General features: G+C 46.8%; 1 long non-coding RNA gene across 1 annotated transcript; it reads right to left on the reverse strand.

The window, feature by feature from the left end:
* Positions 1-8,114: 8,114 nt before the first annotated feature.
* LOC140905983 (uncharacterized) lies at positions 8,115-12,246 on the reverse strand. The gene is made up of 3 exons (XR_012157016.1): positions 12,151-12,246; positions 8,974-9,047; positions 8,115-8,216 (listed from the first exon to the last, which is right to left on the reverse strand). It is a non-coding gene; the product is annotated as an uncharacterized LOC140905983 (long non-coding RNA).
* Positions 12,247-12,918: the final 672 nt, after the last annotated feature.

Genomic DNA, 12,918 nt, shown 5'->3' on the forward strand with positions numbered 1-12,918 from the left:
CAGTCGAGAGTCTTTGTTTTGGTAAGTGATCACCAGAGCTGAAATCACTGATTCTCAGATGTAGCAGTTGAGCCTTGAGGCATGTCTACACTACAAAATTAAGTTGACTTAAGTTTAGGTTGATCTACAGCCACTGTAGTAATTAAAGTGGTTGTTCATGTCCACACTACCCTCCTTCTGCCAATGGTGTGTGTCGTCATCAGGAGCGCTTGCACTGACTTAAGTGCGGTAGTGGGGGGCAGTCTGCCCCAGGGTAGCAGGGCTCCGGTGGTGAGCCCAGGATGGGCCTGACAGTTTGGGCTGTCAAAGGCAGCAACAGGCAATGCAAGCAACACAGTGTCTATATGGACACTGCATCAACCTAACTACATCGACCAAAGCACTACACCTCTCTTGGAGGTGTAGTTATTAGGTTGGTGTAGTGGGCGACTTACTTTGGCAGGAGCAACCTTGTAGTACAGATGCTTACAGAGTTTGGTTGACATAAGCTGCTTTACGTCCACCTAATGCTGCAGTGTAGACCAGGCCTTAGACCTGCTGTGGGACAGTGTTCAATGAAAGGGATCTCCCAGCTGGCATTGAGGTTCCCCACTACCTACTGAAATCACTGATAGGTGAGTTAAGTGGTGGAACCTCAGAATGTGGCCTCTCAGAGGGTGGCAGGAGAGAAGCAGCCATGCCAGAATGAACAATGGGGGCAGACTGAACAGTGGCAGCAGCGGCTAGAGGTGCCAGAGTGACCAATGGTAGCAGGTGGCGAAGTGAGCAATGGCTGCAGTGGGCAACAATGGCAGAGTGAACGGTGGCAACGGTGAGTCAGTTGTGGAGGAGTCAGCAGCACCTGAGGCATTGCTTGATGTCTCCCTGCCCCCCCAGGGTAGGAAGTGAACCCACATGAACACACCTCTGAACTCTGGGTCCTTGCTGACCAAGGACAACAGACTGTGAGTGGGCGGAGGGAGAGGGGAGAGATGTGCTAAAGGGACACTTGTTCCTCAGACTTTCCCACTGCAAAATGGGAAACTGAGGAAAAGAAAAATGACCAATGCACTGTGCGGTCAGGCTGGCTTTTGATCGCACGTTTTTTGAATGTGGTTGTGGTGTTTTCCCAAACTAATTCTGGGTTCCCTTTCTCTTTTATTAAAAGTTATTTTTTGTTATACACAGACTCAGTGCTTCTGAGTGGGGAAGTATTGCTTCTTAGAGGTGCCCATGGGTGGTGTTAAGTTTTCCCAGATTACTGGGTGGGGGTTCGAGCCCATTCTGGTTTGTGTTGTTAAGAGGGGCTCCTAGATATTGAACCCAGCCCTTGTTGCTAACAGCTTCCCCTCGCAGAAGGGTTACACCTATGTTTCTGTTGAGTCCATGATATTTGGTGTGTAGTGGAGTTCTTGACTTAAACTCCCAGGCTGGTCTATGGAAGGTGGAGTGCAGGTTTCCTTTGAGGATGAGGACTGAGTAGTCAGATATGGAGTGGTCATTTTGTGAAGTGTTCACCGATGGAAGACAGGTTTTATGCCTTTATCATTTTTCTGTGTGAGTTCATTTGAGAGTGTAGTCATTATCTAGTTAACTCTTATAGCTGTTGTTGGGGCATTTGATGCACTGATGAGGTACACCACATGTTGTGATAGTCATATGTAGGTCCCCTGGATATTAAAAGGTGTGTTGGGGGGGGGAGGTGTTCATCATCCTAGCAGTGGAGATATGTCTGTAGGTTTTGTATCTATTCTGGCAGGGTCTGGTGCTGCTTGGAGCTGGTGTCTCCTGGTCTGTGGGGAGCTTGTTTTAAATGATGAGCTTGGCAAGTTTGGTGAGGGGGGCGGGGGAGTGTTTGAAGACCAGAAGAGGGGGTTCAGAAAAGATTTCTTTCAGGATGTGGTGCCCATCAAATATGGGTTGTAATTGTTTGATACTGTGACCAAACGCACCCCTGTATTCACACTTTACAACACTACTGGGATAATATTTTGTACAAAATATGACTTGTGAGGTATCATTTGAAAACTAATAACTCACCAGTCAATAATATCATGGTGAAATGTATGTAGCAATGTTATATGTGAAGTTGTGAACATAAGGTGAAATCATGACTGTAGTCTGTTTACCAGACAAGTCTGGGAAGTGAGTAAACCTGTTTCTCAAAGACAAAGGTCAAGTTTATGCCACAGGCAGGTGCCATCATAGGTGATGGGCCATCACCTGGGAAGTGGCCATTCTTTGGCAAGGAAAGGGGGCAGGAACAAACAGATTTGCATCTTAGCAAACAACAGCAAAAAGCCTCCCCTCCACCTGATTCCATGTCTCCTTACTCTCAACTGGAAAGAACTTTACCTAGGGGGTTACTCTCAGGAAAATGCATTTCAAAGAGAGACTGGACTATAAAAGTGAGGGGCAAAACATCCCAAGTTATCCCTCCCTATCCATTTCTCTGGAACCCAAGAGGACAAAAGAATCCAGCTCTTTGACTTTGGGTGGGATCCTGACCGGAAGATTCATCTGTAATGCTGTTAGGAGCATGTGATAAGAATTTTACCTTGAATCATGCCTAGGTTGTAAAGTTTTAGTATCAGGAAGTGTTTTATCTTTATTTTTCTTGTGACCATTTCTGACTTTAATACCTCATTACTTGTACTCACTTAAAATTGATCTCTTTGTAGTTACACTTTTTGTTCTTTAATCACAATCAACACAGTGTTGTGAACTGTGTGGGTAATTCCATTTAAGGTGGCAAGTTGTTGTAAGGGAACAATAAACAGGGACAATGGACCTAAAACATCTAAACTGTCCAGGAGAGGGCTGGACAGTACAGAACACCTTTTTGGGGGGAGGGGGAAATTTGGGACTGGGAGTGTGTTGAGGTTACCTTGCAAGTAATAACCACGGCAGGAGTTTGCTGACAGGCTGCTTGGATCACAGTTGCTGAACCAGAACCGTGGCCCTAGGCAGATTCTCAGAGTGAGACCTGCATGATGTTTGGCTGTTTGTGAGGAGTCCAGGTTGGGAGCTACAGCAGCAAAGCATTCTGAGGCATCCTTGGTTGCAGAGTAGGGGTGACACAACCCCACAGTGGTTATGACTGCATCCTGAAATGTCATAGATACCCTGTAAGGGCCAGAGTGGGGTCATACGTGACAACGAGGGGTGCGCAGTCAGTGTTTTTTTCTGTATTGGATGGCCCATTTCATAAGATGATCTACTTCTCTGTAGTGTCATTGTTTGGTGAAGGTGGTTTTAAGTATGTTAAGGTGTGCATGCTGAACTGTTTCCTTGGAACATATTCTGTGGGATCTGAGTTCCTGGCTGGAGAGAACAGATTTCTTGGTGTGTGTGGGTTGCTTGCTAGATCTGTGGAGGTAAATCTGGAGATCTGTGAGTTTCCTGTATGTAGTTATCTGTAGGGTTCCCTTGTTGAAGCTGACTGTGGTGTCCAGGAAGTTGACGCTGTGTGCGAGTGTCCTAGAGAGAGTTTGATGGATGGGTGGTTGTTGATGAACTTGTGGAGGAAATCTATGATTGTGACAGATAACAGCAATTTCCTGCAGTATCCTGGACAAATCTTAATTCAATAAATTAAATCTAACCCATGTTAATTGTATGTATCATTGTGGACCAAGGAGTGTATGTAATTGCAGGGGAAGGGTAATCACAGCTCTTCCAGGAACAAAGAACAGTGGGAGGTGACTAGGCAAATTCACTCAGGTTGTAACACTTCTAGATCACTAACACCTCCTGGAGAGGCTGTACGTACTGGTTCAAACTGGATTCTCTGGAAAACCAGGAGACAAAGAAAGGAATTTCTCCATATCATAAGCTATTTTGTTTTGATTAGCTAGGTCTGTGACCCACAAGAGGAGAAGCTGCTGTTGCCTTAGTCCTAAATTACCAACAAAATTGTAATAATCCCTTTCTACCCCATAGAGGGCATACCTCAAATTGCAGGAAGATTCTCCATTTTGTTTGTCTCTGGTTGTTGAAGGCTGCTTCGTTCCACACAGTCTGTGGTTTGGTCCACAGACTGTTCTATGGCATCCTTGACAGAGGCATACTCCCCTGGGCTATCATGTGTCAGTTCTTCAAACACCTACTAGGCTTTGCTTTTGAGCAGCAGGCCAAGAAAATCCATCTTGATGGCCTCATTCTAGCCATTTATTCTTGCAGCTAGTTCAGAATGGCTGGCCCAGCCTTAGCCAATCCCAGTACACACTTTGGGCATGAAGATGAGCTGCCATATTTCTCTACCAGTGGTGACCTGTCTATTTCCCCTCCCATGTATCGGGGGCATGTCAATTGTTTGTTGATTTCCACCGACCGTGCAGCCCCCTGGTATCTTGTACCTATGGCACCAGCAACCCTAGCTCGGCCAGCCAAATCTAACAACTGTGTCGCCTCCCACCTGGAATGTAATGGTATCCCAGGGTTACCACCAGTTTAACATAGCTGCTCAGTACTGTCATACAGCAAGTCTATTACAGTGCTCAGTAGTGTACGCGGTGTAGCATGACTTGGAGAAAAGGGAAGAAGGTGCTTCAGCTGCTAGGCAATAGAGGCACTAGCCCTGGTGGGTCTCAATAAATGCTCAGGCAGCTCGCTCCAGCGAAGGGATAACTTTGAGACTGTCAGGAAAGGGGAGTGGCATAAGCAGTTACACTTCAAGCTAGGAACCAGTTTTACCTTGGCCCCTGGGAGCAGCTCAATTGAGGGAGAGAGCTCCTCAGGCCTCGTGCCTCCGGAGCCCTCTCCTGCCCAGTCCTCCATGAAGGATGTAGGAACTTGCAGGTTTCCTGGTCAGAATTGGTCCTTGGTGTATCGCATTTGGGGGGCCCCTAGCTGCTGTGATAGCAAGCTGCTCCAAGAGTGGTGGCAGCTAGGCTACATGCCCCCCATGATCTCTGGCTGTAGATAATTGTCCTTAGCAAGGCCGAAAGCCTCTTCTCATGGATCGAACAACCAGTCCGGGCCCACCAACCACTTATCAGATTCATTCCCAGTGTGTAGGGTGCTTTGGTTCAATAGCCTTCTTCAGGCTTCTGTCCCTTTAAGAGCCTGAGCTAGCCACAGTCTCTGACAGTTCTCTCTCTGCTCAGCCATCTGACTGCAGGGTGGCTGCTGCTTCCCACAAGGTCTGCATGGATCTGAATTCAGCTGTAGCAGCTTCCTGGTCACAGTCTGCTCTGTAGGCAGATCTCTGAGCCCTGCAGCAGCCTGCTCCTCTGCTTGTCATGTGGTCAGTGTCAGTCAGCTTCCCTGCTCCGCTCATGGCTCACCATGTGGCCACAGCTTCCCCTAGAGTGGTTACTTCTTGGGTCAGGGTCTTTCAGGGAGTTCCTACCCTTTTCCCTTCTGGTGGGGGGAGGGAAGCATATGCTGTGGGGAGTGGGGTGATGGGAATGGTATGTTTCATGCTTAGTAGATTCTTCATGCTACTTGAACTGAGTCCTGGGTGTAATTTAGGACTAAGGCAACAACAACTTCTCTTCTTGTGGGTCACAGCTAATCAAGAAGCAATAGTTTATGATGTGCAGAAATTGCATCTTTATGTCATGCCCTGACGTGACATTTATATGTGGGTAGTTTAAATAACCCATTATTATTGTTTAATTAGACAATTGTTTAATTGTTTGCAATTTTGTTCTTCCTTAATATCATACATTTAATCTGGAGACCAATAATAACCCAAACTAATATGTTTGGTTTCAGACCACTTCAGACTTTTACTCATTCAGACTATCATGTGTGGTTTTCTCCATTCAGAAATTTTATCTCATTAGATTCCATGGAATCTTTTCACATGCATTGGTAGAGCTGTGTGGGGACCCCAGGACTGGAATAGCAGGGGGGCTGCAGGGCAGGACTGAGGGGCATTGGCAAAGCTAGGTGGGGAGCTTAGGACTGGAATAGCAGGGTGGTTGCAGGGAAAGATTGAAAGGAATTAGTAGTACTCTGTATGGAGGTGTGTGCGCAAAACACTCAGGACTAAGTGGCAGAGGTTGCTGTGTTATATGACTGAAGTGCATTGGCAGTACCATTTTGGGATCCAGGACTGACATAACAGGGATGCTGCAGGTCAGGAGTAACTGAATGAAGCTTGCACTATACCTGTCGGCCCCTCACCTTTCTGTGCATCACGTAAGCTTGAATAGTTGTTATGTTTTATAAACACTTACTTATAAACAACCATTTCAGCTGATTTTACATTTTAATATTTTGGATCATCACTATCCTGGCATGTGGGTCTCTCCAAGGAGTTACTAGTAGAGATGTTAGAAACATCAGCTTCCAAGTCGTGTTCTGATTCTAGGAGGAAAAAAAGAGAGAGAGAGAGAGAGAGCAGTAAAGTATCCTTAGTGAGGGGTCTAGTCGCTGTGCGAGGTGAAGGGAGATAACCTGCCAGTCCTGCATGTGGTGTGGAGGAGCTCCTGTCTATCTGTGGCATAGATTAGTGCCACAGCAAACAGCCTTCAGTACTAATCCGCCCATGACCCTCATGACATCACACTCATACTGAGAGGCGCATCACTTGGTGTATTTAGCTGCGAGAGAGAGGAGAGAACTGATTAGGAGGGAGAGCTTCGAGGGCTGTCTGACTGGGCATATATGGGAAAGGGTTACCATTTTCTTGGGGATGACTCTCCTGGTTTATCACCCAGTACAGCAGAACAGGAGAGAAAGAGGCAAGGGCTGGGAAGTGGTGGGGCATGGGTGTCATTGTTTTAGTAGCGTGGAAGGGAAAGAAAACTTGAACATGTAATGGAGCATCTCCATCCCACTTTTCCCCTTCTTTGTTTCCTTCCTCTATTCTCCCTGCACCCCAATTCTCTGCTCCCTTTTCATTCTTCCCTGCTTCTCTTCCCTTTTCCCTAATTCTCTGTCCCCCCGACCCCCAGTTCTTTCCCATTCTCTGGACTTGCATTTATTCTCCTGCTACTTCTTCCCCCTTTTCTCCCCTCTTCCTTTTTTGCTTTCTCTCTCTGTTTCACATCTGCACACCACATTGCCTTCTGTGGTCCTCATTGCAGACAGGGTCACTGGAATGGCCATACTGGATCAGACCTGTGGTCCACCTAGTCCAGTAACCTCTCTCTGACAGCGGCCAGCACGAGGGGATTCAGAGGAAGGTGCAAGTAACCTTGGAAATATGCATATGGGGAATAATCTGCCTTTACATTGGCATTGCCTTTACCCTCATCTCTTGTAGTTAGAGACTGATTTAACTTCACAAAAGATTTAGCATAACTAATTATGAAACTCTGGATATTCATATACATGCTCAGTCCCATTTTGAATGCTGTTAGTTCTTGGCCTGGATGACTTGTTGTGGCAATGAGTTCCACAATGTAATTACATGTTGTTTGAAAAAGTACTTCCATTTACCAGTTTTTGAATATGCAAACTGTTAATTGCATCAAATGTCCCCTTGCTCATGTGTGATGAGACAGGGAGAACAGAAGCTCTCACTGTACCTTTTCTAGAGCATTCATTATGGTATCGACTTTTTCCATGCCCCCTCTTATTTGTCTCCTTCCAAAGGTGTAACAATCTCAATCTTTTCAGTCTCTCTTCATATGAGAGTTTTTTCTAGACCCCTCCTCATATTTGTTGCCCCTTCTCTTAATGCCCCTTCCTGCCCATCTATTTCTACAATATCCCTTTTTGGGGGATGGCGTGACCAGTACTGCACACATTGGTTTATATAAAGGCATTATGATATTTTTCTCCAGCTTATTCCTTACAGCTGCAAACATCCTGCTAGCTATTTTTTACTGCAGAGGTCTTCGAGGAGCTGTCTATACTCATGCCCTGGTCCCTCTCTGGAGCTGATACAATGTAGAACCCTGTAAGTTGCAACAGTCAATTCAAATGTTCCCCTCCAATGTGCATTGCTTTGCATTTTTCAATATTGGACATTATTTGCCACTATCAAATGCCTCTTCCTTCAGTTAGAAGGTGGGGGCACTCATTGAGTTAAGTCCCCTCTCCTGCCAGTCTGTGGTTGTGGAGTTGGGGAAGAAGCTTAGGCCCTACTGACACCACCGTAGTTGCAATCCATACTCTTTAGGGATGTCTTTGAACCCAACTTGTTCCTTTGATCCCCCACTGCTTACCAAGGGTAGGATAAAACACGGTAACACATTAATCCAGGTCTTTTCTGCAGGTCTGGGTGCTGAAGCATCTTCCTCCGGCAGGGCAATGGTAAAACTTCAGAGCCCCCACAGCTAGAGGAGAAGGATGACAAAAAGGAGAGAGGGTCAAGTTTCAATAGAGCCAGGGGAGTCAGGTCAAAAGTAAAAAGGGCCTTATCTCCAGCTGTGGAGGGGGAAGACAAACAGAATTATGATGATTTGGTCACAGCAGTTATGTGGGGAGGCTGGATCTGTCTCACTTCTCTGTTTCTCAGTCTCCCGCACCCAGACTCCCTCCTGAGCCTGCACCCCGGCGCAGAGCCCCCTCCCATGCTCTCAACCCCTCTGCTCCAGCCCAGAGTACCTTCAGCACCCCAAACCCCTCATTCCCCGCCCCACCCCACAGCCTGCATCCCCAGCTGGAGCCCTGACCCTCTCCCTCTCCTGAACCCCAAACTCCTCATCCCCAGCCCCACCCCAGAGCCCTCACCCCCCCACTCTGAACCCCCCCAGCCCAGAGCCCCTTCCTGCACTCCAGAGCCCACACCCCTGCCCCAGCCCAGTAAAAATGAGCTAGTGAGCGAGGTTGGAGGAGAGCAAGGGACAGGGCCTCAGGGAAGAGGTGGGGTGGGGCCTCGGGACAGGGGGCAGGGCAAGGGTATTTAGTTTTCTGCTATTAGAAAGTTGGCAACTCTACTTCCAGGCCTCTGGGGGGTGGTCATCCCATCACATGCTGACAGCAAAGTTGTGAGGATAAATACATGAAAGATTGTGAGGCACTCAGATATCACAGTAAGGGGGGGCATGAACCGTAGAGAGAGAGAGAAGCTTTACATGCATCAGAACTCACCTTGTGCCATCAGTGCTAGGGGTGAGAACACACATTAGAGGTTCCTCATTTTGTTCGGAAACACTTAAAAACAGCTGGGGATGAGAGCAAGCAGTCAGTTAGGGGAGTCTGCAGTAGGACACTACAGTAAAAATACACCGCAGTGCAATTCTGGAACTACTTATGCAGAGGAAGGCAGATGTTTTATATGGAGCAGGGAGGGGAGAGCCCCTAACTAGATGGCTTTGGTATTATCACAATGGAATATCTGAGACCAGACAGATCTCAGAGAAAGCAGCTGAAATGCAAAGAAGAGCAGCAAAACCATCAAGGGCTGGAGGGGCTGACATTTGAAGAAAGATTAAGAGGTAAATGCTCAGTAGCTTGAGTAAACAATCTGAAAGTTGGTGGGAAACATGGTTCCAATCTTTAAAATATTGGATGGTGTAGATGTAAAGGGATTGTTTAGGGCAGGGATCTCAAACTTGAATCACCACGAGAGCCACATGAGGACTAGTACATTGGCCCAAGGGCTGCATCACTGACACCTTTTCATATAAAGGTACAAAAGCCCCCCACACCCTTGGCCTCACTCCCACTCCACCCCTTCCATGAGCCCCTGGCCCACTTCTTCCCACCCCTTCCCCGACCCCATTCCAACACCTTCCCCAAAGTCCCCACCCCAAGTCTGCCCCCTCCCTGCCCCATTCCAACCCTTTCTCCAAATCCCTGCCCCACCTCTTCTCCACCTCCTCCCCTGAGCGTGCGGCTCCCCACTCCTCCCTCCTCCCTCCTGGAAAGCACTAAGCACCGCCAAACAGCTGTTTGGTGGCAGGAAGCACTTGGAGGTAGGCAGAGGAGCGGGGATGCGGCGCGCTGGGGAGAAGGGGGGGGAGGGGAGCTTGGCGGCCACAGGAACTATCCCTGCGTCCTGCGCTGTGTGTTCGAGACCCCTGGTTTAGGGGACTACTGTGGAATAAAGTTGAGGAAAAGGAAGAGTTCTGCTGGATATCACATTCATTAGTTAACATTTGTACTGTGCTTAAAAGACAAAGTTCTATATACACGTTTAGCATTTGTATTGATATTATTTATTTGTTATCCTGTTTCCTAGTGATGAGATCTCTTATAATGGGGCATCCTTCCCCCTTGAAATAAAGACAGGTGCAGCAATTAGATGTAAACCGCTCATTGTCCCAGGAGCATTTATGGCAACGGCCAAGGAATCAAATGTATGTTTTCAAAACAAACAAACAAGAAAATTAATCTCATTGTTAAAGCTGAGTATTTGAAATGCCCCAAAGTTTGAATCGTCTAAAGTTGAGGCTCTCCATGCAGTGTTAAGTCAGTCCCTTTCCACGTGGAATGTTTGTATTATGCAGTTAAACATACGCCTGCCAGTTAATGCCATCGTGGGATCCTTATCTTTGGAATGTCTGGACTTTTGCACATTTGAAATCCCCACCGTAATGTTTTGGTAAATGCAGTCTGATGTCCTGGGTACATAATGTGAAGCTTGACCCTGCAAACATTTAGGCACTCACATGTGTTCATCGAATCAGGCCCTTAGTTTTCCTATTCGCCTGATCCTGCTGATCCTTATTCTTGTGAGAAGCCTTTATGGACACGTTTTGGTCAGATCTATAGCTGAATATTGCACAGGTGAATTGGGAGTGCTTTGCCAAAAAGATTTGTCCACCCTGGAAATAGCTCACAACTGGGACCTACAGCTCTACTTGGAAAAAATGTAGGCTGAAATTTTAAAAGTTGTATAAGGCATTTGAATGTCCAATTGTCACTAAAATTAATGGGAACTGTGCATCTAAATCCTGTAGACAGCTTTGAAAACCTCAGCTTTAAACTGGTAGTTTAGCTTCCTGTCAAAATGGCTTCCTCCTTTAGGCATTGGCAGTTAACTACTTGACTAGAGAAGCCAGAAGTAACACAGCTGAGATGATGTGATCCAGCCTCAGTTATGATCTACTCTCGGAGGCCTCCTGGCATAGAAATCGTAACCTAGCAGGATCTATGCATGGTGGAGGGACTCTTGGTGTGGATGGAGAGCATGGTAAAGCCATGTGAGAAAGAACACGATGTTGAACATGATCTGACTAAATCCTCTAGTCTAAACAAGCCCAGGGGGACTGATCCTGTCAGACATTTCTGCTTAGTTGGGTAAGGGTTTGCAGGATCCAGGCTCTGAATCTTTCCTTGTAATAAAATCATTGGTGTTCTTTGACGATAGATTCATTTTCATTCTCTCTGGCTCATATTTATGCAGAGCGGAACAGCTTTACCAGGCACAATTGGGAGACTACCCCACTGCCATTCTATCCCATATTCCAGCAGATAAGGCACTCACCTGAGAGGTGGGAAATCCAAGTTCAAATCCCTCCTCCACATCATGCAGAGGGGAGAACTGAACCCAGGGTGAACCCACTGCCCTAACTGAACTGAACCCACTGCCCTAACTACTGGGCTAAATGATACAAGGGAGGCAGCTTTCTCCCCTTCCTGTTTTGGTGTGGGGTTAGGCATGCTCTGAGCACACCCACCAGAGCAGGCCCCACAAGCAAGATAGGCAGGGGACTTTAACAACTGACATTTAAGTACCGCTAGAGTAGCTGAGCAGGGATTTTGAAGATCTCAGGAGCACCTAAATGTTAGACTTAGGCACCTAAACCCTTTTGTGGATCTAACCTTTAGGCTCCTAGGTCCCTTTAGGGGAAACACAAGGATACCAGTAAAATCAGGGAATACACAATAATCAGCTGTCAGGCTGGGGTCACAAACACCATTTAAATTAAAGAGTTTTTATGAAAGAGTTTACAATTTGTAAAACAGGTTTAGCTTTGGAGTCTCTATGGGTATGTCTACACAGGGATAGACCTGTGGTACGGCTGTGTCAGCTGACTCAGGCTTACAGGGCTGGGGCGGCAGGGCTAAAAATTGTTTGTGTAGATGTTTGGGCTTAGGCTGGAGCCCTAGCTCTGGGGACCTTCTGGATCCCAGATCTTGGGCTCCAGCCCAAGCCTGAATGTCTACACAGCACTTTTTAGCTCCACAGCCCGAGCCCCATGAGCCCAAGTAAGCTGACTTGGGCCAGCTGCAGATTTTTTTTATCCCTGTGTAGATGTACCCTTATTCTCTAGTCTCTCCCCTCCGTAAATTTGAGTGAGGAAAGAAGTTTGTACTTACCTGGTTTGTAGAAATAGTGCAGGAGGATCTGTTCATTGCCGCTCTCTGTGCTGCAGTTTTATATACTTTATGCATGACCTTTTCCCCCTCCCTTCTACTTCCTTCTCAAGACAGGTAGAAATTCCCTTCATTGTTGCCTTTGGTTTATTTTCTTCTTTTCCCCCCTTCATGTGTCATGTGGAAAACAGGGGGAAACAGCCCAGAATCCTCCTGCTGGGAAAACATGTATTTCTAGTTTGCTAGGACACAGAGTGTATGGGGGAAGTTAAAAAAAACAGTGCAAACTCTTACACTCAGTCATGTACTGTGCAGCTATGGCAATGGGGAGAAAATCTTCAGGGGACACAGCATGGCTCGGTAAAGAAGAATAAAGTGTGGTACTTACATGCCACAGCAAATATGTGCCACAAGCAGCAAAAGGCTCAAAACTGCTTCTTATTTTAACCCTCTGACTGTGACACCTTCCTGCCCCCCCGCCTGAAGGTGATCCCCACCGCTTGCTATAGAACATGGGGTTAGACAGGACCACAAGGGCCATCTAATCTAACACACACACACACACCCCACCAAGATGCAGGATTTGTTGTGTCTAAGACAGATGGCTATCCAAACTCCTTTTGAAAAGTTCCAGTGAAACATCTTCCACAAACTCCCTAGGCAGTCTGTTCCATTGTCCTACTGTTCGTATAGTTAGGAAGTTTTTCCTGAGATTTAATCTAAATCTGCCGTGCTGTAGTTTGAACCCATTGCTGACTCATGTTGAGGTTA

Source organism: Lepidochelys kempii, chromosome 1 (genome assembly GCF_965140285.1).
Source record: "Lepidochelys kempii isolate rLepKem1 chromosome 1, rLepKem1.hap1, whole genome shotgun sequence".
In the NCBI taxonomy this organism is placed as follows: Eukaryota; Metazoa; Chordata; order Testudines; family Cheloniidae; genus Lepidochelys; species Lepidochelys kempii.